We start from the raw sequence: 23809 nt of genomic DNA, 5'->3' as shown, positions 1-23809 counted from the left end.
GGAAATGTACAGTGCTATATGAATGGATCTTTTACCATTCTACTTTCTAGTTGATTATTCTGCTACCCACTCCAGTATTCTTGGGCTTCCCTTGTGGCTCAGCTGCTAAAGAATCCTCCTGCTATGTGGGAGACCTGGGTTCGATCCCTGGCTTGGGAAGATCCCCTGGAGAAGGGAACGGCTACCCACTCCAGTATTTTGGCCTAGAGAATTCCATGGACTGTACAGTCCATGGGGTCGCAAAGAGTCAGACACGACTGAGCGACTTTCACTTTCACTTTCATTGTCAGTGTATAAGCAATTGATTTTGATATATTTAATTGTCAATCCTACTATACTCACTAATACCTCTCTATAGTAACTAAACCTTAATAAACTCTATAGTTAGAGTTACATTTCAGGAAATCAAGTGTATCATCTAATACACATAAACTTTCTATAAAATGTATACATTTTTATGAATATATCTCCTTATTTTACTTGCTTTTTTTCATTAGATCCAAATAACAACTTTATGATACAGTTTAAGTAGCTATCATTCCCATATTATTTAGGACTATGTTTGTCAATGTATAGTCTCTGCGTTACTGTGTTAGAATCTTCAGAGGTGTTTGTTAAAAAGTGCAGATTGTTTGACATCATTTCTCTCCTAATGAATAAGATCTTTGGGTGGAGAGCTTCGAAATCCAGAATTGGATTTCTGCCTTGAAGTCTGGGAATCTTTGGAGCAAAGACTGCGACTGTGAGAGCAATTAAATGACTTCCCCAAATTTGCATAGAAATTTATTCTTGACCCCATGTTTCCTGACTCCACCTTTAGTGCTCACCACATATCTATCTGCTCTGTCTGTGTGATTCCTAAAATAATAAAAAAGTGTTCATTTGTATCCTTAGAATGTAATTCAGGAATAAGTTATTTTCACTTGTTTCCAGTTGCGTTAAAAGTTCTGTTGACTGGACATGAGAACTAACATCATGTACTATATAATTTAAATATAAAATATCTTTATATTAGGTACCTTAAAAGTTATGAGAATAAATTACTGTATTCCTTTGCTTGTAGTATATTGCACAAAGAATTTTTTTCTCTGGGAACAATGTCAACCTGTAAGTCTCAGATAAAAATGATGTGACCGGGTAGAGATCCAGGTCTTTCAGCATTTTGAGTAGAGAGAATGTTCAGCAAAGTGTTTTATCAGTTTTATTGATCCCATTTTTAGGCAGGTTGAAATGACTAATGTTTTAATTATCAAGGCAGTATAACCTCTAAAATTATTTTTCCCAGGGCAGATTTATTGGTGTTATTTGTTGTTGTTGAGCCTAAAAACAGAAAGATTCTCTCAAAATCAAACCACCATATTATCTCCTAATGCCAAAATTTTCATTTAACATGCAACCGTCTGTAACTGCTTATTCATAGAGTTTTATAAGTACAGTCAGTCCCCTATATATGAATGAATTTCATTCGGAGAGTGCATTCATAAGTCCAATTAAAAAATTAAGTCTGGGGAACTTTCCAGAACGCTCGGTGAAAGGCGGAGGAGCGGCGGCTGCCCGAGCTGCGCACAGCAACGCGCTCCTTCCCGCGGCGGCTGCCCGAGCTGCGCACAGCAACGCGCTCCTTCCCGCTCCCCCACACCGGCATCGGCCCACTCACCGGCTGTAGAAAATGGTGAAAGAAACCACTTACTATGATGTTTTGGGGGTCAAACCCAATGCCACCCAAGAAGAATTGAAAAAGGCTTACAGGAAACTGGCCTTGAAGTACCACCCTGATAAGAATCCAAATGAAGGCGAGAAGTTTAAACAGATTTCTCAAGCTTACGAAGTGCTCTCTGATGCAAAGAAAAGGGAGTTATATGACAAAGGAGGAGAACAGGCAATTAAAGAAGGTGGAGCAGGTGGTGGTTTTGGCTCCCCCATGGACATCTTTGATATGTTTTTCGGAGGAGGAGGCAGGATGCAGAGAGAGAGGAGAGGTAAAAACGTTGTCCATCAACTTACAGTAACTTTAGAAGATTTATATAATGGTGCAACAAGAAAACTAGCTCTGCAAAAGAATGTGATTTGTGACAAATGTGAAGGCCGAGGTGGTAAAAAAGGAGCAGTAGAATGCTGTCCCAATTGCCGAGGTACTGGAATGCAAGTAAGAATTCATCAGATAGGACCTGGAATGGTTCAGCAAATTCAGTCTGTCTGCATGGAGTGCCAGGGCCATGGGGAGCGGATCAGTCCTAAAGATAGATGTAAAAGCTGCAATGGAAGGAAGATAGTTCGAGAAAAGAAAATTCTAGAAGTTCATATTGACAAAGGCATGAAAGATGGCCAGAAGATAACATTCCATGGTGAAGGAGACCAAGAACCAGGACTGGAGCCAGGAGATATTATCATTGTTTTAGATCAGAAGGACCATGCTGTTTTTACTCGACGAGGAGAAGACCTTTTCATGTGTATGGACATACAGCTGGTTGAGGCGTTGTGTGGCTTCCAAAAGCCAATATCTACTCTTGACAACCGAACCATAGTCATCACTTCTCATCCAGGTCAAATTGTCAAGCATGGAGATATCAAGTGTGTGCTAAATGAAGGCATGCCAATTTATCGTAGGCCATACGAAAAGGGTCGCCTAATCATTGAATTTAAGGTAAACTTTCCTGAGAATGGCTTTCTCTCTCCTGATAAACTCTCTTTGCTGGAAAAACTTCTGCCTGAGAGGAAGGAAGTAGAAGAGACTGATGAAATGGACCAGGTAGAATTAGTGGACTTTGATCCAAATCAGGAAAGACGGCGCCATTACAATGGAGAAGCATACGAGGATGATGAACATCATCCTCGGGGTGGTGTTCAGTGTCAGACCTCTTAGTAGGGCCTGTGAATAACACTCACTGCTGGTGTTTTATTTGCAGTAGTGATTGAGTGAAGGACTATAATCATATGCTCACTACTTGCTTTTGTTTTAATATTCAACTATAGTAGTGTTTAAAAGTTAAATGAAGAATAAACTCAAATATAAAAGCTCTGACTTTGCCCTGTATGTATGATGACTTCAGTGTGCAAGATAAGTTTAGTACTTGTAAAAATGACTTTAAAAAATTTCCCCTAGCATTTGTTAGGCCATACTTTGTAATTGATTTCAGCTATGTACATGGAATAGCTTAGATTGAAATGCCAGGTATATGTATTGACTTCAGTGTATGACCCTTAATTGTTAAGCTATGAAATTAAAACTGTGTTTAACTGGCAGTCAGACAAAGAAATTAATGTAGAGAAGTGTTGGTCTGTATGTAGTAAGTGGGATTCATTGTGATGCTTCTGCATTTATTCTATTGCCTCAACTGTACTTGAAGATGGCATGCTGTATAATTTAATTTAGCCTGTGGTATCAGTGATAGAAATGATACCTTTGTAAAGAAGGGGTTTATCATAATATGCTGCTTATTGAGGGCTTGCACTTGTAGAATTGCATTCCCTTCTTTTGCTGTGCCATCTTTTATTAATATAGCTATTGGTCCTGGTTACTTTTTTTGCCCCCCGCCCCCCCACCTTTGGACCACAGTAAGCCTTAGAGTAGTGACTTCTGGAGCAGGGAAACTTAGAGGTTAGAGTGATGAGACCTTTACATGGAGAAGTAATTTGCATGTATGAGATAGGAAGGTGTTTTTGTAGGTATGTTATAGGCTTACTTTAAACCGTTTAACTTATGCTCCAGAGTAACTGTAATTTAATGTTGGTAGTATAGCAGATTATGATGAATAGCTTTAATTGTATGTTTAAAGTCATATGTTCACAAGCTTAAATCTGGTATCAGAATTTAAGCAATTCTTGAAATGTATGAATGTCTCTTTAATATACTGATTACAAAGCAAAAAAAAAAAAAAAATTAAGTCTGATGGATTTAGCCTAGGTACCCAACTAATGCACTTGGCTATAAAGTACTGTACTGTAGTAGGTTTATAGTACTTTTCACAGAAATAATACATAAAACAATAATAAAACATTTAAAATTTTACAATAAGTACCTTGAAAAATACAGTAGTACAGTACGACAGGGCTTTCCAGGTGGAGCCAGTGGTAAAGAACCTGTCTCCCAGTGCAGGAGACGTAAGAGACGTGGGTTTGATCCCTGGGTTGGGAAGATCCCCTGGAGGAGGGCATGGCAGTCCACTCCAGTGTTCTTGCCTGGAGAATCCCACGGATAGAGGAGCCTGGCGGGCTGCAGTCCATGGGGTCTCACAGAGTCAGACACGACTAAAGTGACTTAGCACGTATGCACATATTGTGCATACACTAATTTATAAGTGTATGCACAATACAACACCTGGTATACAGGTGCTGGCATCGAGTGAACAAGTAAGAAGAGTTACTTCCTGGAGGAAGGAGAGGAGGTGGGAGATGGTAGAGCTGAAGGACTGTCAACAATAGGAGACGAAGTGTAAGCTACAACTTCACTCACGCCTAATGCAGATGGCACAGTTTCTGGTTCCTTGCTGGATTCAATTCTGTCTACCCTCTTGAAAAGACGATCCAGTAATGTCCGGGTAGTAGCTCTTTATATCTCGTCATAGATGACATTGTTGCACTGGATTTGCATTCTGAATGGCTGCTGCAACCTTTGGGTCCTGTGCCTCAGAAACTAACAATGCGTCCTCAAAGAAAATCTTGCCATTTCCTGCATTGTGAATCTGTTTGTTTCTTCAGTTACTTCTTCTTCCTGTTGTCTCTCTTCATCTTTTCTCTCAGCCTCTGGTTTCATCAGGTCTTCATTAGTAAGCTTCTCATGTTACATGACAAGGAGTTCAGTGAAGTCATCCTTTTGCTGCTCTAGCTCATGCTTGTACACAAAAGGACAGCCACTTGTAGAGGATGCATGCATGTGACAGTGTATGCCATACATGTAAACTAATGTGATCAGACATGTGAATGGAGATTCATATCTTTGAAAGTTTGCAACTTGAAGGTTAGTATGTAGGGTACTTAACTAATTTGTATGTGTCTCATTTCTAATTTGATAGATTGTTGATATTACTAGGATTGAAGAAAACAATTCAATTTGCTTATGGAAATTTTGCAAATTCCTTTGTCCCAAATCCATCCCTAAAGTCAGATTATTAGGACATGCTGTATGTTTTCCTTGCTATTCCAAAGATTCTCACCCAGTTTGGTAACTAGTTTGTTCTTTTTCTGTATGTATGTAAAATTTCCTGATCACAGTTGGATTTTTCTAGTCTTTTAAAACTAATTGTAGTGAGATTAATTGTTGTTGCTGCTTACATTCTCTGTGACTGAAGAAACCTATTTCTCAGTTTTTCTTTTTTGCTTCTCTTTTTAATTTAAGGTTAAAGCATTATATTCTGTTCATTATTTTCAGGCCCAGCACTAAAAGAATCCCTTTTCCCACACTTCTCTATCAACCATCTTTTACTATTCTTTCCTTCACTTCCTTTATTTTATACAGTCTCCTTTTTCTTTGTCACCCTTAACTTTTTTTTGTTTTCAAAAACAGGAACTGTATGTGACCTGCTTCCTCTTGTGTTTGGAAAAACGCTATCTGCAGATGTCTAAAGCTCTAGAAAAAAATAGACATATCCAGTTCAAGCAAAGAAAGTATGTTTAGCCAATTTTAGCTTTTTCCTTATTATTTTTTTCTGAATACTAAAGTAATACATGCTTATTTTAATGAGATTGTAAGTATATAAAGTAAAAAAAAAAAAAACAACAGAAAGTCATCCCCACAAAGGGTAATCACTTTTAATGGTTTGTCTCTTTCTAGACCTTTTTCTATTTATGGATATGGTTCCATGTCAGTATATGTAGATTTAGCTTATTCTCTTTAACTGCTATGTAGTCTTCTATAGTATGAATGTATCATAATCTATTTCTTTATTGATGTTTAGAGAATCTCCAAGTTTTAACTATTTTAAGTGTGCTTATCCTATGGCTTTGAACATATGTATACATATTTTTGTAGATTATAGTCTTTTAAGTAAAATTGCTTGGCTAAGGGTTATATACATGTGATAATCTTGATAGGCATTGCAAAACTGCCCTCCAAAAAAAGCTATAGTTGTTGGGGTCCTTTAATGGACCGGGACCTGGCGGTCCGGAGTCAACAATAAGAAAGTGAAAGAGAGAGCTGGAGGGAGGGAGAGAGAGAAAGAAAGAAAGGAAGAAAGAAAGAAAGACAGATACGGGGACCCAAACTCTGATGGAGCAAAGGTGCTTTAATGATTTTTCTGTGAGTATATATAGGCTGTGGTACAAGAAATTTCTTTTGATAATGATAAAGATCAGAAAACCAAATGTACAGCAACCGTTACCAAGGGAACAAGGGATTAATAATGGTCACAAGGTCAGGAGACAATCCATATCTCAAGAAAGGGGATCGAGATTAAGCAGTTTTGTCGTAAAGAGAATGTTTACTAAAGGAGATTCAAGCCTGTCTCACACAATGACCTCAGTTCCTGGGAGCAGCATGCTGCTCCGCTTGAAAAGAAACAAAGGACTTGTGAGAAACAGCACGTAGGAATCCTCCTGTTAAACACTCCCCGACAATAGTGATTTATACATTTTTTTTTTTTCTGATTGTGCTGTGCAGCATATGGGATCTTGGTTCCCTGACCAGGGATGGAACCTGAGCCCCCTGCAGTGGAAGCATGGAGTTTTAATCATTCGACCACTAGGAAAGCCCCATAGTGTTTTATACTTGATTGACAGGATGGTAAAATATTTTTCTCATCCTTGATCATATTGAATAGATACACTGGTCTTTTAAGTTTTTGCCACCATGATAAGCAAAATATATGATGTTACTGTTTTAGTTAATATTTAATTTGTATTTCCCAAATTTTATTTTTAGCTAGTTTAAACATCTTTTCATTGAATAACATTAGTAAGTTAATAAGTAGTTTAATAACTACCCCATTTAATAACATTATTCTTTTAATAACAACCCCACAGACTACACAGTCCATGGAATTCTCCAGGCCAGAATACTAGCATGGGTAGCCTTTCCTTTCTCCAGGGGATCTTCCCAAGCCACGGATCGAACCCAGATCTCCTGCATAGCAGGCAGATTCTTTACCAGCTGAGCCACAAGGGAAGCCCTTAATAATTACATTATATGTTAAATAAAGGATTGTAAGCATACACTATAATCGCTCAGTAAGAAAAAATGTAGGTGTTAGAAGAAATCATGCAATCTTTATCCTCTCATTTCTTGCATATGGTGGGAAAGAAGTAGTGAATGTGTGAATTTTGTATGAATTGGTCATCTGTTCAGGTGCATATATAGAAATCCCAACTGATAGATTTCAGAATGTGTTGGGCTGATGGCTTGTCTCTTTCATAGGCTGCCCTCTCACCTATTATCTCCCTGAATAGGCCACTGCTAAAGTCTGTCAGTGAGGGTGACTTAGCTTTGTGGATAGTTATGTCATTCCTGATGGTGGGCTAATTTTTTTTACTTTATAGATCTTTTTTAACCTGATGACTGATTAGTTCACTTCTATTTAACATCAACCTGCTATGAGACCTGTTTATTTACTTTATGCTTATAGGCCAAAGTCCCTGTAGGTATATGCACTAAATTGACCAGAATTACACAACAAAATCACAGAGCCAAAAGACAGTAGAAGTGTAATTTGCCATATAATCTCTGTAGGTTGACACTGAAATGATAAATTGTGAGTCACTGGGATTTGTGGTCTTCATTGAAACTTCAAAAATTGGACAGATTCTTCTCTCTTCAGTGATTATATATATAACTGTGATTTTATATATATATATAATATATAATATATTATATAATTATATAATATATATTATAACACTGCCTTCACCTGAGGGATTTTATTTGCTGACCTTTGTTAAGACTTCTGTGATATATATATTTATATATATATATATATATATATAAAGGACAGATACAGATTTTTTGGAAGATTCGTTTATTGATTTTTGGCTGTGCTAGGTCTTTGTTGCTGCATGGGGGCGTTCCCTAATTGTGGTGAATGGGCTTCTGGTTGCAGTGGCTCTTTGTGGAGCACGGGCTCCAGGGTGTGTGGGCTTTAGTAGTTGTGGCATGTGGGCTCAGTAGTTGTGGGACATGGGCATAAGGGATCTTCTTGGACCAGAGATCGAACCCATGTCCCCTGCATTGGCAGGTGGATTCTTAACTACTGTACCACCAAGGAAGCCCAGGACAGATATAGATTTAATTCTGACTTTTACTGTCCATCAAGAGGTGTGATTTAAAATAAATTTATAGATATAATAAGGTGGACTGAAGTTAGCAGTTTTTTTTTCTTAAAGGTGTATTGAGGTATAATACACTTACAGCATTGTATAAGTATAAGGAGGACAGCATAAGGACTTGACTTACATGTATTGCAAAATAATTATCACAATAAGTTTAATAATATCCATCACCTCATATAGATACTAGAAAAAAGAAAAACATTTTTTTCCTTGTGATGAGAGCTTTCAGGATTTACTCTCTTAGCAACTTTCAAATATATCATACAGCAGTGTTAACTATAATCATCATTTGTACACTACATCCCTAGTACTTATTTATCTTATAACTGTAAATTTGTACCTTTTGACCACCTTCATTCAATTTTCTTACCCTTTACTCCCTGCCTCTGGTAACCACAGCTCTGGTCTTTTTCTAAGTTTTTTTTTTTTTTTTTAAGATTCCACATACAGTATTTATTTTTCTCTCTCTGACTTATTTCACTTAGCATAATGCAACCAAGTTCCATTCATGTTGTCCCAAATGACAGGATTTCCTTCTTTTTAATGGTGGAATAGTATTCCATCATATGTATGTGTATGTATATATCTATCTATCTATCTATCTATCTATCTATCACATTTTATTTATCTATTGATAGACACTTAGGTTGTTTCTGTGACTTGGCTATTATAAATAATGCTGCAGTGAACATGGAAGTCCAGATCTCTCTTTGACACAGTGATTTCATTTCCTGTGGATATATACCCAGAGTGGAATTGCTAGATCCTATGGTAATTCTATTTTTAATTTTTTGAGAAACTTCCTATTATTTTCCATAGTGGCTTTACCAGTTTACATCTTACCAGCAATGCATAAAGGTCCCCTCTTTTCTATGTCCTTGCCAAGATTTATTATTTCTTGTCTGTTTGATGAGTTATAATCTTGTAACTTCAAGATATGTTGATGAGTAGTTCTAACCTCTAAGGTCATCCCATATGTTCATATATGTTAAAACTTTTTTATAGTAGATTTTGCATTTCAATCATGAACATATTTGTCAAAAAGATGAGGTAATCAAACTTATACTTGTATGTATTAATAGGAAAATAGTTCTGATTTATAAATCCCTGAAGACACAGGTTGTTTCTTCCCATATCCTCTAATGCCTGTGTAGAGTAAAAATTCAGTAAATGCTGAGTGAATCAGATTTATTATAAAAGCATAAATGTTAGCTATTAAAATTTGTCAGCATGTATCAAGAACTTTCAAAGTTCTTGTTTTTCATTTAGAATATCTTCCCACCCACACACAAACACAGAAAAATGGTCAAATAATCAGTACACAAGAGAAGAAAAGTGAGTGATTAATATATGTATAAAAAGATAACCAACCTCATTAATAATCTAAGAAACATGTAAAGAATGAAATATTTTCACCTGTTATATTGCTAAACATTAAAAAGAATACTTGGGTATACAATTATCTGTTGTGAGTCCTTGCTTTCAGTTCTTCTGGATATAGACCTAGAAGCAGAATTTCTGAATCATATGGTAATTCTATGTTTAACTCTTTGAGGAACTGCTGCTAAACTTTTCCACAGCGAGTGCAGTATCTTATTTAATTTAATTTAATTTATTTATTAGAATGGTTTATTATACATTATATATAATTTATTTATTTAATTTTATTTTATTCATTTATTAGAATGGTTTATTATACATTATGCACATTATTATATACATTATAAATTATACAAGTTTATTATACATTTTATTTTTTGTATTATTTGTGTTATTTTTAATTGGAGTATAATTGCTTTGGGCTTCTCAGGTAGCTCAAACGGTAAAGAATCTACCTGCAATGCAGGAGACCCAGGTTCCATCTCTGGGCCAGGAAGATCCATTGAAGAAGGGCATGGCAAGCCACTCCAATATTCTTGCCTGGAGAATTTCATGGACAGAAGAGCCTGGCTGGCTACAGTCCATGGGATTGCAAAGAGTTGGACACGACTGAGCGACTTAACACACACACATAATTGCTTTACAATATTGTGTTAGTTTCTGCTGTACAACAATGTGAGTCAGCAATATGTATACATATATCCCTCCTCTCTTGAGCCTCTCTCCCACCTCAACCTCATCCCATTCCTCTAGGTCATCACAGAGCACAGAGCTGAGCTCCCTGCACTATATAGCAGCTAAAGTACACCATTTTGCATTCCTACCAGCAAAGCACAAGCATCCCAATTTCTCCACATCTTCACCAATGCTTTTTGTTTTAATTATAGTCATCCTCAGTAGGTATGATGTGGTATCTCCTTGAGGTTTTGATTTACATTTCCCTAATGGCTGAAATGTTGAAATCTTTTCATGTATTGTTTTGCCATTTATCTTTTTTGGAGAAATGTTTATGCAGGTCCTTTGCCCATTTTTCAACTGATTTTTTGTTGTTGAGTTGTACCATTTGTTTATATATTCTAAAAATACAATCTCTTATCAGATAACCACTCTGTAAATATTTTCTTCCATTGTAAGTGTTGTCTTTTCACTCTCTTGACAGTGTCCTTTGATGCATGAAAGTTTTTCATTGGAATCTGGTCCCATCACTTCATGGGAAATAGATGGGGAAACAATCAGTTCAGTTCAGTCACTCAGTCATGTCCGACTCTTTGCAACCCCATGTACCGCAGCACACCAGGCCCCCCTGTCCATCACAAACTCCCAGAGTTCACTCAAACTCACGTCCATCGAGTCGGTGATGCCATCCAGCCATCTCATCCTCTGTCATCCCCTTCTCCTCCTGCCCCCAATCCCTCCCAGCATCAGAGTCTTTTCCAATGAGTCAACTCTTCACATGAGGTGGCCAAAGTACTGGAGTTTCAGCTTCAGCATCAGTCCTTCCAAAGAACACCCAGGACTGATCTCCTTTAGAATGGACTGGTTGGATCTCCTTGCAGTCCAAGGGACTCTCAAGAGTCTTCTCCAATACCACAGTTCAAAAGCATCAATTCTTCAGCGCTCAGCTTTCTTCACAGTCCAACTCTCACATCCATACATGACCACAGGAAAAACCAAAGCCTTGACTAGACGGACCTTTGTTGGCAAAGTAATGTCTCTGCTTTTGAATATGCTGTCTAGGTTGGTCAAAACTTTCCTTCAAAGGAGTAAGCGTCTTTTAATTTCATGGCTGCAGTCACCATCTGCAGTGATTTTGGAGCCCCAAAAAAGTCTAACACTGTTTCCACTGTTTCCCCATCTATTTCCCATGAAGTGATGGGACCAGATGCCATGATCTTCGTTTTCTGAATGTTGAGCTTTAAGCCAACTTTTTCACTCTCCTCTTTCATCAAGAGGCTTTTTAGTTCCTCTTCACTTCCTGCCATAAGGGTGGTGTCATCTGCATATCTGAGGTTATTGATATTTCTCCCGGCAATCTTGATTCCAGCTTGTGCTTCTTCCAGTCCAGCATTTCTCATGCTGTAGTCTGCATATGAGTAAAATGAGCAGAGTGACAATATACAGCCTTGATGTACTCCTTTTCCTATTTGGAACCAGTCTGTTGTTCCATGTCCGGTTCTAACTATTGCTTCCTGACCTGCATACAAATTTCTCAAGAGGCAGATCAGGTAGTCTGGTATTCCCATCTGTTTCAGAATTTTCTGAAATGTTGTTGAGTTAATCTATGACATAGGAGGCAAGAATATACAATGGGGAAAAATAGTGTCTTCAGTAAGTGGTATTGGGAAAGTCTGACAGCTGCATAAAAAGAATGAAACTTGAACATTTCCTCACATCATATTCAAAAATAAGCCCCAAATGGATTAAAGACCTAAATGTAAGATGTGAAGCCATTGTTATTGTTCAGTCGCCCAGTCATGTCCAACTGTTTGCAGTGCCATGGACTGCAGCATGCCAGGTGTCCTTGTCCTTCACTGTCTCCTGGAGTTTGCTCAAACTCATATCTAATGAGTCGGTGATGCCATCCAACCATCTGTCTTCCCCTTCTCCTTGGCCTTCAATCTTTTCTAGCATCAGGGTCTTTTCCAGTGAGTTGGCTCTTTGCATCAGGTGGCCAAAGTACTAGAGCTTCAGCTTCAGCAATCAGTCCTTCCAATGAACATTCAGGGTTGATTTCCTTTAGGATTGACTGGTTTGATCTCCTTGCTGTCCAAGGGACTCTCAAAAATCTTCTCCAGCACCACAGTTGAAAGGCATCAATTCTTAAGTGCTCAGCCTTTTCTATTATCCAGCTTTCACATCTGTACATGACTACTGGAAAAACCATAGCATTGACTATGCAGCTACCCACTCCAATATTCTGGCCTAGAGAATTCCATGGACTGTATAGTCCATGGGCTTGCAAAGTATTGGACATGACTGAGCAACTTTCACTTTGACTATATGGACCTTTGTAGGCAAAGTAATATCTATTTTAATATTGTGTCTAGTTTGTCATTGCTTTTCCAAGGAGCAAGCGTCTTTTAATCTCATGGCTGTAGTCATCATTCACAGTGACTTTGGAATCCAAGAAAGGAAAGTCTGTTACTGTTGCCATTTATTCCCCATTTATTTGCCATGAAGTGATGGGACTAGATGCCATGATCTTCGTTTTCTCAGTGTTGAGTTTTAAGCCAGCTTTTTCACTGTCCTTTTCAGCTTCATCAAGAGGTTCTGTAATTCCTCTTTGCTTTTTGCCTTAAGGGTGGAGTCATCTGAAACCATAGAACTCCTAAAAGAAAACATAGGCACCATCGTCTTTGACATTGATCTTATGAGCTTTTTCACTGTCCTTTTCAGCTTCATCAAGAGGTTCTGTAATTCCTCTTTGCTTTTTGCCTTAAGGGTGGAGTCATCTGAAACCATAGAACTCCTAAAAGAAAACATAGGCACCATCGTCTTTGACATTGATCTTATGAATAGTTTTTGCATTTGTCTTCTCAGACAAGAGAAACAAAAGCAAGCATTTAAACATGAGAGTTAATCAGACTTAAAAACTTTTGCACAGCAAAGGAAACCATCAACAAAATGAAGAAACAACCTTGAATGGAAGAAGAAATTTGCAAACAATATGTCTGATGAGTTAAATCCAAAATATATAAGGAAATCATACAACTCAATATTAAAAAAAAGTTTGATTAAAAAATGGGCAGAGGACCTGAATAGGCGTTTCTTCCCAAAGAACACATACAGATGGCCAGCAGATGTATGAAAAGATGCTGAATATCACTAACCATCACAGAAATCAAAACCACAATGAAATATCACCTCATACCTGTCATAATGGCTATTATCAAAAAGACAAGAAATAAATTTTGGCGAGGATGTGGAGAAAAGGGGGCCTTCATATACTGCTGGTGGGCATGTAACTTGGTACAACCACTATAGAAAGCAATATAAAAGTTCCTTAAAATATAGAACTACCATGTGATCCATCAGTGCTGCTTCAAGGTATTTATCCAAAGAAAATGAAAACACCAATAATAATAATATATATATATATATATATATGTGCACCTCAATGTTGTTTGTAGCTTTATTTGCAGTTAGCAAAGATATTGAAGCAACCTAAGTGGCCATCAGCAGATGAATGGATACTGAAGTTGTCGTTGTATATATGTGTGTGTGTATATATATATATATGTGTGTGTGTATATATATATATATGTGTGTATATATATGTGTATATATATATACATATGTATATATATACATATATACACACACATACACACACACACAATGGAATATTTCTCAGCCATTGAAAAATGAAATTTTGCCATTTGTGACAACATGGATGGACCTGGAGTATATTATGCTTAGTGAAATGACTCAGAGAGAAAGACAGATATTGTATATTTTAACGTTATTTGGAATCCAAAAAACAAAATACAGAAACAAATAGAACAGAAACAAATAACATAGATACAGGGAACAAACTAGTGTCTACCAGAGGGAGAAGTGTGGGAGGAGGGGCAAAAGAGCTGAAGGGTGTTTTCATTTTCTTTGGATAAATACCTTGAAGCAGCACTGCTGGATCACATGGTAGTTCTATATTTTAAGGAACTTTTATATTGCTTTCTATAGTGGTTGTACCAAGTTACATGCCCACCAGCAGTGTATGAAGGCCCCCTTTTCTCCACAGAGGCACAGACTACTAGCTATAAAGTAAATAAGTTACGAAGATGTAATGTATAGCACAGGGAACATAATATTTTATGATATTTTTATGGAATATATTCTATGAAAATATCAAATTACTGTATTACCTGAAACTAATATATTATAAATCAACTATAATTTAAAATGTAGTTAAAATGATCAATTTATGTATATTTTACCACACACACACACACACAAACTTTTACGAAGTATCTGCCTTTATCAGGAAATAGTAATTTTTCTAAGCCCATAAATACTTCTAGAGGAAAAAGAAATGCCATATAAAACTATGTGAGGAAAATCATCTCTGGCTTCCATTGAGGATTCTGAATGGAAACAAAAAATAGCATAATGTATTGGACATAGCTATTGTAATAGACAGTTGTAACATTTCATGCCTTTAGAGGACAAACAGGACATTCATAATGGGAAGAAAATTCTTTAAAGTCTCAATTTCAGTGATGTCCTTGTTAGGGATATACTCTCTGAAACCTACCTTGTTATTTAACCATTTATAAAATTTTTAGTCAAGGCTGAAAATGAAAACTATTAGGGCCCTTTAAAACAAAATGGAATCAGATATTTTTTCCTCTTTGTTCTATGGTATATCCTAGAGACTTCCTCACAGAAGTTGGAAATAATGATAGAAACTCCTAAACCATCCAGTGGTTTGTCAGTTGAAGAAAGGAACCGTAGTAACTATGTATATGTAGCCTGTTCATTTTGTAAAAACCTGGAACATATAGTCATTCATCCCCCAATATTTATATGTAGGCCCAAGGCTTTTTGTTTGTATATGGGTCTTTTGAAATCCTCCTCTTCTTTCTAGTATAGCCATATCCATATTGTTTCATTCCAGGTTTCCAAATTTCCAGTTTCTAGTTTGCTTTCATGAAAGTAGAGAACAAAATTTTTAGATTTTTGTGATCTCCACCCCCCATTCTATTAAAGTTGCTTCATGTACAGCTATTTTGGCAGTTACTGTTCACCTTTATTGAATGTTTCTAAAGCATTCACCTTTGTTTTCATAGAAATAATAACTGACTTTTATACTCACATTTCATCAGTTTACATAATATTTAATTAAGTCACATTAAAGAAAGGTCAGTGGGCATACACAGGCTTGGGAACAATACAGTTGAAACTAAGCATGTCAACACTGCTGATGGGACAAGGAGTGTACTTAAGCTTGCTGTGGGCATCTGAATATTTTAGTGATAGAATGGAGACTATCAGTTAATCCACTGATGGTTGGTTAAGAGAACTTTTTGCAGAGTGAAAATTTGCTTTTTCTTACTTAATGTATTCTGTATTTTCCCATCAGTAAATGGAGATCTACATCATTGTTTTTAATGGCCACATGGTATTTATTGTACATGTATTATGATGAGTTTTTGCTGGCAAGCGACATGAAACAGCTTGACTCACTTAACCAGACAAGGAATTAATTGGTAGGCTATTAAGACTGTTTATAGAGTCAACAGGAAAGATGATCAGCCAGGCTTGGAAAAATGGGCAGAAGCCCAGGGAGGCTAAAACAGCCAAGGTCACAGTCCCCATGACAGTCTGGTAGTCGTCTGCCTTGGCACTAGCTTTCTCAGGACTTCTGCCACCACCACTGCTAGCATCTTGACTGTGTTGCTGCAGCTGCTGCAAATTCTTTTAAATTATCACTGTGTATTTGTGTCACTTTCTCAGAATTCAAATCCCTGGGCAGAAGCATCTGCCCAGTCAGATCTAGACTTATTTAGCAGCGTCTCAGCTTCAAGGATGAAGGGAAAAGGAATATCTCCTCCTCCAAACTTTGGCTTCAGTAGTCAGGGCCCAGTCCTACTGCCTATCACCAAGACTCTCTCACAGCAGGGGATTTCCTTAACCTAGAGTGTGTGTTTGGATACTGGGTAGCCAAAAATATGACAACCATCTGTAAAAGTGTGAATATACTAGAGTTTATTTAACCAGTGCCCTACTGTAAAAAAAAATGTAGGTTGTTTCCTATTTTGCTGATTTAAGCTACATGGTAATAGACACATTTTACTAATCCAGTAGGTAGAAAACATTATATCTTAGTTGTTTTAATTTATAACTTTAAATAGTTATATATAATATAACTATTATTTATAACTAATATAAAAGTTATATATAATATAATTATTTATAATTAATATAAAATTATATATAACTATTTTATAACTAATATAAAATTTATATATAATAGTTTCATATGTTTATTGGAATTTTGGATTTCTTATGTTGTTTTTTCTTTTTTTAATTTTATTTTGAATTAGAGGATAATTACTTTACCAGATTGTGATGGGTTTTGCCATATATCAACTTGAATCAGCCATAGGTATACATATGTCCCCTACCTCTTGAACCCCCCTGCCACCTCGCTCCCTGTCCCACCCCTCTAGATTGTCACACAGCAACGACTTTGGATGCCCTGCGTCACACAGCAAACTCCCACTGGCTATATGTTTTACATATGGTATTGTATATGTTTCAGTGCTATTCTCTCCAATCATCCCACCCTTTCCTTCCCCCACTGTGTGTAAAACTCTGTTCTTTATGTCTATGTCTCTTTTGCTGCCCTGCAAGTAGGATCATCAATACTGACCTTCTAGATTCCATATATATGCATCAATATACAATATTTGTCTTTCTCTTTCTGACTTAATTCCCTCTGTATAATAGGCCCTAGCTTCATCCACCTCATTAGAACTGACTCAAGTGCATGCCTTTTTATGTCTGAGTCATATTCCATTGTGTATATATGTACCAAAGCTTCTTTATCCGTTTATCTGTTGACGGACGTCTAGATTGCTTCCATGTTCTAGCTATGGTAAATGGTGCTTCAATGAAAATTGAGGTACGTGTATCTTTTTCAATTATGGTTTCCTGAGTGTATATGCTCAATGGTGGGTTTGTTGGGTCATATGGTATATTTATTCCTAGTTTTTAAAGGAATCTCCGTACTGTTTGTTGTCCATAGAGGCTGTATCAGTTTGCATTACCACCAACAGTGCAAGAGGGTTCCCTTTTCTCCACACTCTCTCCAGCATTTATTGTTTGTAGACTTTTTGATGATAGCCATTCTGACCTGTATGAGATGATATCTTATTGTAGTTTAGATTTGAGTTTCTCTAATATTAAGCAGTGTTGAGCATCTTTTCATGTGTTTATTAGCTATCAGTATGTCTTCTTTGGAGAAATGTCTATTTAGGTCTTCTGCCCACTTTTTTGACTGGGCTGTTTTTCTGGTATTGAGTAGCATGAGCTGCTTGTATATTTTGGAGATTAATTCTTAGTCAGTTGTTTTGTTTGCTATTATTTTCTCCTATTCTGAGGGTTGTCTTTTCACCTTGCCCATAGTTTCCTTAGTTGTGCAAAAGGTTTTGAGTTTAATTAGGTCCCATTTGTTTATTTTTGTTTTGATTTCCATTACTCTCAGAGGTGGGTCATAGAGGATCTCATATATGGAGGCTGGGGAGATATCCAAAGATCTGCAAAGGGTCCCCCTTGAGTCTTCAGTGGGGAACAAATCAATGCATCAATTCAGTGGTTTATGTCAGAGAGTGTTCTGCCTATGTTTTTCTCTAAGAGTTTTATGGTTTCTGGTCTTACATTTAGAAATCAAAGACCACACAAACAGATGGGCAGATATACCATGTTCTTGGTTTGGAAGAATCAATATAGTGAAAATGACTGTACTACTGAAAGCAATCTATAGAGTCAATGCAATCCCTATCAGACTACCAATGGTATTCTTCACAGAACTAGAACAAATAATTTCACAATTTGTATCGAAACACCAAAGACCCTGAATCACCAAAGTGGTCTTGGTAAAGAAGAATGGAACGGGAGGAACTGGAGGAATCAACTTTCCTAACTTTAGACTATACTACAAAGCCACAGTCATCAAGACAGTATGGTACTGGCACAAAAACAGAAATATAGTCCAATGGAACAAGATAAACAGCATGGAAATAAATCCATTTACCTTTGGGCATCTTATCTTTGACAAAGGAGGCAAAAATATACAATGGAGAAAAGACAATCTTTTCAACAAGTGGTGCTGGTAAAACTGGTTAACTACATATAATGAAATTAGAATACTTCCTAATACCGTCCACAAAAATAAAGTCAAAATGGATTAAAGACCTCAACATAAGACCAGAAACTATAAAACTTATTTTGTTAATTACCTGACATATATTACATATATGGGATTTTTTGAAATATAATTTAGATGTCATAAAATTCACTATAATTTTATATGTGTAATTCTGGTGTTTTTAGTGTATTCACAGACTTATGCAAACATTACTACTACCTAATTCCAGAACATCACTCCAGAAAGAAACCCCATGCATATATATTTTTGTAATTTGCTTACATGGATATTTTTTCTTTTATTTTTAAAAACCTTTTAAAAATTATTTTTTTAATTGAAGTAGAATTGTGTTGGTTTCTGCCAATCATCAACATGAATCAACACATGGGTTTTTTTTTTTTTTTTGCCACATGACATTTTTAAAATTCATAAAAGTTTAAAAATCTTTTCTATCTGCTTTTGGCTTAGGCTTAGAAAGGCCTTCCCACCCCAAATTTTGTTTTTGCTGTTGTTGTTAATTATTATCTACTTTTTTATAGCATTAATTTTTTTTTTTACAGTTTAGTCTTTAATTCATTTAGGATTAATTTTGGAATAATATGGAGTCTAAACATGTTTACCTCACATGGTTAGCATGTTATAGCAACACCACTTATTTCTCCATTAATTTGAATATTTCCCTTATTATATACTAAATTCTTATATATACACACGTCTGTTTCTGGTACTTTCTGTTTTGTTACCAAGAATCTGTCTGTTCTGACATTAGTAGTATTGTACACATGAAACTTATATAATGTTATAAACCAATTTAAAAAATAAAACTTCTAAAAACATTTTAATGTTTCGTAGGGTAATTAGCATTATCCTTTTAGTGATGTTTTTATAAAATTAATGACGTACTTGGAAAGTTTAGTCATACTGAATTGTCATTTTCAACCTCATCAAACCTTTATCATTTATTTTATGGTTTATGTTTTCTTAATCAGTTATAGCAAATATAAAATAAGTGCTTTTTCAACTTACTGTATCTAGTGTTTAAATACTGTCAGTTGTTTTTCTTTTTCATAGGTATTAATGTTATTTCATTGGTGGTTTGGGGCACAGTTTTGTCTTAGAACTAAAATTAGAAGATGGATTTTTCCTTGCAAAAAGAGCTATAGCATTACAAGTGGACCATGACTTACCTACAGATTATATCTGAGAAGCTTGGAACAGGTGATTGTTTTTATGGGGGAAAAAAGCATTCCAGCTACTAAATAATCTTAGAAACTAAGTTAGATTACTGCACCTAGACCATATTTAACCCATAATGTGATTGAAAAGTAGTTGACACATTTTGATGTCAAATTGTTGAAAACTACTTGCCTCTACTTTTTCTGGGATAAAAATGGCCTTGTCTGAGGCAAGAAGAGTTTCACCCAAAAACATTTTCCTCTAGTCTATTATTGACAAGGCAGCAAATGTTCAGTTCCTGGTAGAAAGGCAGATAATAACTTGAGGTCTGTTTCTCAGTTTCTGAGTAACTTGTCCCCTCACCTGTGTTCATTGCAGGGTAACTATTTTTTCAAGCATTTTCCTCAATTCCAAAGATGGGAGCATCTTTGTCTGGTTTTATTTTATGCCTTTTGCAGACGTTACCCTATTAAGTTAATTCCTTTGAGGCTATTGTTAGCTCTAGACTCTAGTTTGAATTGGCTGTATGAGCATAGGTAAGTCTGAGTATACTCAGTGAAGCTATGAGCCATGTTGTACAGGGCCACCCAAGATGGACAGATCATAATGGAGAGTTCTGACAAAATGTGATCCACTGGAGGAGGGGATAGCTCTTGAGAGTCCCTTGGACTGCAAGGAGATCAAACCAGTCAATCCTAAAGGAAATCAACCCTGAATATTCATTGGAAGGACTGATGCTGAAGCTCCATTACTTCAGCCACCTGATGTGAAGAGCCTACTCATTGGAAAAGACCCTGATGCTGGGAAAGATTGACAGCAGGAGGGGAAGGGAGCGACAGAGGATGAGATGGTTGGATGACATCATCGATTCAATAATCATGAGTTTGAGTAAACTCCAGGAGATAGTGAAGGACAGGGAAGCCTGGCATGCTATAGTCCATGAGGTTGCGAAGAGTCAGACACGACTTATTGACTGAACAACAACAACAAAGTCTGAGTATTAGCTTCCTTAAAATAAAAGGAGGCTACTACCTTATTTATATTGCAGGATTGTTGTGAAATTATGTATATGAAAGTTTTGTCAACTATGTAATGCTATAGGACTGTGAAATATCTGTAGTTATCCAAAGGATAACACTCTTTTAAGAGGCAGTGATTTGTCTAGGAGTCACAAAAATAGCCAGCAGAGCACATTGCCTTTTCCTAATTTGAATGTTTTGATCTTTTTTGACCTTAACTAATATGTCTGAAGTCCTGACTCCTAATCTTTTGTGCATGCGTGCTAAGTTGCTTTAGTTGTGTCTGATTCTTTGTGACCCTATGGACTGTAGCGTGCCAGGCTCCTCTTTCCATGGGATTCTCCATGCAGAATACTAGAGTGGGTTGCCATTTCCTTCTCCAGGGGTCCTCCTGACCCAGTCATCAAACCCATGTCTCTTACATCTCCTACATTGGCAGGCGGGTTCTTTATCATTAGCGTCAATTTTGGGAATCATCAATTGAGTAGAACAACTATGTTTTGAAACATACATTTGTCTACTCCACCTGTTTCATCTGGAATCTTAGTCTTCTGTTTGTATAATGACAATTGTCTGATGAAAGAGATTAGACACTCGATATTTTGAAAACAAGTTAAGGAGTAAGATGTGTTCATTTTAAATGTTCAAGCAATTTAAACAAGATGTGTTATATAAAATAATAAAGAAGCCAATACTTTCTCCCTTTTGTTTTCAATTTAGAGGTAGTGGATTTTAAATAAAAGCAAATAGGAAAAAACTAAATAAAAAATTTGATTTAGCAATATATACTCTAGAGACAGCTAGTTCAATGTTGTTTGCATAGCTAAAAATTATCAGTTTGCTTGACAAAATAGGGTATTTTTTATAGCCCTGGTGTAATAGACTGGGTAATTTATGCCTGTTTATATGTTTCAGTTTATTATTAGTCTCACTTATTGAATTATTTCAATTTTGGTAACTTTTCTCTTAATTGCTGCACATTCCCTACATTTTTTCTTCTTTATTTCCCCCTAAAGTGGGCTGTGTTTTTAAAGAATCTTTTTTCCTCCATCTTTATTGAGGTATAACTGACAAATAGAAACTGTTGATATATAAGTTGTACAATTTGATGCTTTGATATACATACACATTGTGATATGATTACTGCAATCAAGCTCATTATCATATACATCACCTCACATAGTTACCGTTTTTTGTTGTTGAGAACAGTTAAAATCTCTTTTTAGCAAATTTCAAATAAACAGTACAGTATTATTAACTGTAGTCATCACGCTGTGTTTTGGATTTCCAGAATTTATTCATCCTGCATCATTTCCCCAACTCCCCAGCTCCTGATAACCACAATTCTAGTCTCTGCTTCTAAGACTCAGACTTCAGATTCCACATGTGAGATCATGCAGTTTTTGTCTTTCTGTGTCTGTCTTATTTCACTTAGCATAATGTCCTCCTGGTTTATTCATTTATTTTCCTTTTAAAAATTCTTATAATGAAATAACTTAGACCTACAAAGAGTATAGGAAACCCTATAACATATGTGTGTATCCTCTTCTTAGCCTAAGAAATTAAACATTACATATGTAGTTGAAGTTTCCCTTTGTGCTCCAATTGCATCCCTTCCCCGCTCCCCAAACTTCTGAGTTTGGAGTTTATTATTCCCATGCATATTTTAATATTTTAACTAACACTACTATATATGAATATATACAAAACCAATATTTGGTATTATTTTACATTTTTAGGCTTTTGTATCCTTCTGAAACTTTTTATTTCCTCAACTATGTTTATGAGATTTTTCCATGTTGCTACTTATAGCCCTAGTTTTCAGTTTCTCAATCTCTGTGTTGTTGCCATTTGTTGCTATTTCTTTGTTGTGAGGCCCTTTCTTGTCCTTTATAGGAAGTTTAGCGATATCCCAGTAGCACTTTCCCCTCCACTCCCCACCCCAGTTGTGATAACCAAAAATGTCTCCAGACATTGCCGATGTCCCTTTCATGGCAAAATCTCCCTTTTCCCAGTGAGAACCATTATTTTACTTCATTCATTTTAACTACTCTGTCATGCTTCATGATGTATGTATCACCACTTATTTTTCCATTTTCCAGTTGATAGACATTTAGATTATTTCTAAAGTTTTTTTTTCTGCAGTGAATATTTTTGTTCATGTTTTCTTACACAATGTGAGATTTTCTGTAAGGTAATAGGCTTAGGAGTGAAAATGTTGAGTTCTAATATATGCATATCTTTAACTCTACCAGATATTGCCAACCATGTTCTATAATAGTTGTATTAATTTACACTCTCACCAGCTGAATAAGGGAGATCCTGTTGCTCCACAGTCTCATTAACACTTTGGTATTGTCAGATTTTGAAATTTTTGTCTACCTGATAGGTGTAAATGATATTCATTGTAGTTTTAATTTGCATTTTCTTGATTACTGTAGTGATCAAAAATTATGCAGGTGGAGCTGTATCCAACAAAATTAACATTACCATATAATTTATTAAGAATCCAGAAACCTTTCTCAAATTATGAGGACTCATTATTTTAGGTGGATTTAAAAATAATGTTTGAGCTTCTTTGATCAGCTTTAAGAAGTGGTTTTGAGCCATCAGACTTCATACATGTCATGCTTGTTTGTACTCAACTTCTACAGTTTCTGTTTCCAAACCAGAGATGATGATCTAGTCATAATACTCTTCTTCCTCTTACAAAATGTTATTACTGATAGTGATTACCATCTGTGTTTAGGGAGTGGTTGAAAATACTTTAATAACTAGAAGTTATTTCCCTCAATGTTGTTGGATGCTCTTTTTCTCAGTCATCTCATTACTAATAGCTGTGTGCCAGATTTGTTTCTTTGATATTGACACTGTATGCAATTATTTATATTGTTACTTTGTTTTTTGAGTCATTCTGCTAAATGCAGTGAGAGTTACAAAAGATGTTCTTGACTTTGTATCTATTTTTGAGACATTTAAAATTCAAAAGATGGGCATAGCATATATTGACAAAATCAGTGAGTTGTGTGTTATATATTACATATAAATATATGTACAATATATGAAAAAATAAAATAGTATGTAAGGGATAGAATTCCTCAGGTTT

At 36.0% G+C, this 23809-nt stretch overlaps 1 protein-coding gene and 1 pseudogene across 1 annotated transcript in view; both read left to right on the top strand.

The window, feature by feature from the left end:
* ATP7A (ATPase copper transporting alpha) overlaps positions 1-23809 on the top strand; it is a 130921-nt gene that overhangs the window by 18996 nt on the left and 88116 nt on the right. The gene's annotated exons all lie outside the window — the stretch shown is intronic.
* On the top strand, positions 1583-3019 carry LOC139180868 (dnaJ homolog subfamily A member 1 pseudogene; annotated as a pseudogene).

The sequence above is a fragment of the Bos indicus genome, chromosome X (assembly GCF_029378745.1).
Source record: "Bos indicus isolate NIAB-ARS_2022 breed Sahiwal x Tharparkar chromosome X, NIAB-ARS_B.indTharparkar_mat_pri_1.0, whole genome shotgun sequence".
Lineage (NCBI taxonomy): Eukaryota > Metazoa > Chordata > Mammalia > Artiodactyla > Bovidae > Bos > Bos indicus.
This window is presented reverse-complemented; position numbering and strand designations above follow the sequence as displayed.